Consider the following 3,746-nt stretch of genomic DNA (forward strand, 5'->3'; position numbering starts at 1 on the left):
AGATTGCCCAACCTTCCTTCCGAGGAGTGGCTGGCGGGTTTGAATCACCAGCCCTCTGGTTAGCAGTCAAATGCCTTAGGCACTATCTCCACCTTTTGGTTGACAGCCGGGTGCTTTAACCATTGCGCTACTAGGGCTCCTGTTATCTCCAAGGACTGTAAATTAGCCAGAACATCGTAGGTGATAAGTATAAGCTTAAATAGATGGATGAATATATATGGCTTCTTTGGGCACTATTAAATTCCCACCAAAACGGACACCTAACTGGCCTCTTTCCTCCGCTCCTTTTCCAATCGTCAGAGAAGCAGCTGATGCCTGGGAGCCCTCTCAGTGCCTTCTCCATTTCCCACTGGTTCGTGGCCCTCTGAGTTGCAGGTGGTAGGTCCCTTTCTGGGGGCGGCGCCTGGACACCCGTGTCCCTTGCCCAGGGAGATTTTGCTGTCCAAGAAGGAAGGGTGAAGAGCAGTGTCCCGCACTAGGCGGCAGAAGAGCGCAGCTGTAGGCCACGGGTTTCCAAGGCGCTCGACGGCTCGTCCCAGAAGTAAGGGATCTTGCTGTGTGGTTTGGCAAGTTCGAGAGGAAAGGGAACGCAGACGTGGAATAAGGCTACGCTCGACTTGGGAGACAGTGGCCTCCGGGTGCTCCTCCGGCGCCAGGAGTGCCCGCCTGAGTCAGGAGGCACCGCTGCTGAAGGGACGCGGCTCCGTGTTTCGCGCGGGTTAACCGATCCGCGTAGAAGAGCGGCAGCCGGTGCTAACACCGCCAGCTTTTCCCAGCTTTTTGCCTTTCCGAAGTCTGACAGCCTGTTATTCCAGCAGCGCCCTGTGCCGTGCCCTGTGCAGGCAGTGCCACGAGTGCCCGGTGTGAAATTCGTCCCCCGCTCCGCCGCTCGGCTGTGACCTGTTGTCCGCCTCAGCAACGAGTTTCAGGTGGGCATGTTTCAGGTGGGCAGGTCTAGCATCCCCAAACCTGCCCTCCGGAACCTTGAGGACCTGGACTCTGTGCAACGTGTCCTGTTACATAGGTCAGTGTTGGGCCAGGGGATTTAGGGAAAGACCGGCCTCCGTTCCCTGGGGATTATGGTGAGGGGCGGGGCAATTTTTCTTTCGCGGGGTGGGGGGTTCTGGGAAGCGTCTGATTTGGAATTCTCCACGTGCGATTCTCCCCGCGGGAGGGACGTTGGGACCCGTACCCCACCTGCCCAGAGTTGGATGATCCTGATCCGCCAGCCTATGAGGCTAGCCTGTGAGGTTTGGGTTAGCGACCTGCCTCCAGAAAACACTTTCTAATGGGAAAATAATCACGCAAAGCTGTCCTTTAAATATCTCTAGACTCTCTCCAGTATACATTGCTGACAGTTTTGTTTGGTCTTTGATTGTGATGGGAATTAGAAGGAGCCTCTTTTTAGTTTGTTTTTAATGAATCTGATTCCTACTCTCTCTCCTCACATCCACAGGAGTGTGCGCACCCTCACACAACTACATAAAAGAAATTCAAGAGTTCCTCTAAGGATGAGAATCCCAAACTTTCCATTAACAGACAGTGTATTAATTTACTGCTAGCACTTTTGTCCAACCTTATACTTTATGCAAAGCAGACTAACAAAATTTAAATCCCATGGTAATGGTGATGAGTTTATAAAAGAGAAATAAGAATTTGTGTGGAGAGCAAATTCTCTTTCCACTTTAAAATTAAGAGAGGTTGGATGAAATGCAAAGCAGTTTAATGCTGCTGTAACTCTAGAAAGGCCTCGCTGTTACAAGATGTGATGTGGGAAAAACTTTTATAGGAATCTATCAAAAGTAGGTCTTGGATACATTTGTAGTGAGAAAGAGTAAGTGGCACTTAGTAAATATCCGTCAGAAAGAGGTTTATGCTAGTTCTCTCATCTGTAAACGTTTCAAGTGACCCTTTAAAGTCTGTGCAAAAACCACATGAGCTGTAGAAATACAGTTCTGTTAGAAGTGCGAGTAAAAGAGAAAAGACATTGTGCAAAGGAGAAATCAGGCCTCTTCGATTTAAGAGCTGTCTTCTAAAACCTGCAGTTTTCCACATTTGGTTCCTCCCATACACACACACAAAAAAAGCTCCCCTGTCATACATAGTAAAATATTATCTAATGAGAGCCAAAAGGGGATTCTGCTGAATTCCCAAAGACAATTCCTTTGCATTTCATAAAATTACAGTTCAGGAATCCTAAGAAGCATTGACTAGAAACTCATTCACAGCATGAATTTGGTAAAACTGGGGAGGGTGTTTTAATTGTTGAAAATTCTTAAGACCCTGCTGCAATAGAATTTCTTCATATTTTTCATGTTTTAAATGATAAGTGACAAAAAATTCCAAACTGACTATTAATACTACAGGGTTTCAGATATAAAACACAAACCTATCTCAATGAACCAGTGCAAAAAGAATATAATTAAACTATAGTCATCAGGACAGGGATGATTATTTTGGAAGTTAGTAGTGAAATATTTCTGGAATAAACCTGCTCAATATTAGAATGAAAAGCTACTTTAACTGAATTACAAATAACTGCTCCCATATGCTATAGAAACCAATGGAATCTGAAACTATAAATATGTTTGTCAGTGTTAGGGCTAACAGTGCTTTCTTTTTAACATTGTATGAATGCCTTTTGCTTTTGTAACACATCACTTTTAATTGATGAGTGGTTATTTATTATTAAATACATTCAAACACTTAAAAATTGGAACATGATAGATACATCTGTAGAGGTGTCTCATTTAATGAAGATATTTTATCACATAAATTCATATTTAATTAAATGTTTCTTCCTTCTATACATAAAGATTTACTTGTTGTTGTTGTTGTTATGTGCCATTGAGTCAGCCCCGACTCATAGTGACCCCTCCTTGGGTTTCCGAGGCAGTATCACTATAGAAGTAGATTGCTCCATCTTCCTTCCGAGGAGTGGCTGGTGGGTTTGAACCACCAGCCTTCTGGTTAGCAGTCAAGTGCCTTAGGCACTATGCTACTTAGACATAATGTAATAGAAATTAGAGGAATCAGATAATCTTTAAATCATACTCCTCTCTACTCATCATAGTTTTCACAGAACAGATCAGTGTATGGTCTCTATTTTTATACCAATGGTACAAAATTTTTATCTTTTTCCCTTATAACAACATCTCTTGTAAGCTATCCACAAAATTTTGGAAATTGCATTTAAGAGACCAGTAGCCTTGAGCTGTAGGAAATTAATAGACAAGAGAAAATAGAGACTATTCTATTTTATTCTTGCTCTTATTTTACTCTTATTTTAAAGGGTAAGTCTTCTGAGTTTGTTTTAATTACTTGTATATTTTCCATTGTAAATACAGTTTTCAAAATGTAAAGCATTAAATCACTATGCTTTTGAAAAAGATGCATCAACCAAACCAAAATTGAAGCAAAGTTGCAAACATTTCTCTGCATAAGGTGTTAGCTTCAAAATACGTCAATGTGAAAATAACAGTAACCTAGTAAAAATATTCACCTACGCTAGTTTTGAAAAAAGCTACACATAAAATGTCTAAATGGGAAAGCTCCAATATTGCATTTCTCAGTTACTTTAAGTAAATTAATATATTTTTGTGTCATCTTGATCATAAAACTAAAACCAAACTCACTGCCATCAAGTCGGTTCCGACTCATAACCCCTCTTGGGTTTCCAAAGCAGTATCACCACGGAAGTAGATTACCCAACCTTCCTTCCGAGGAGTGGCTGGTGGGTTTGAACC

Source organism: Orycteropus afer, unplaced genomic scaffold (assembly GCF_000298275.1).
Source record: "Orycteropus afer afer isolate SDZICR_OR568_19922 unplaced genomic scaffold, OryAfe1.0 scaffold00418, whole genome shotgun sequence".
Lineage (NCBI taxonomy): Eukaryota > Metazoa > Chordata > Mammalia > Tubulidentata > Orycteropodidae > Orycteropus > Orycteropus afer.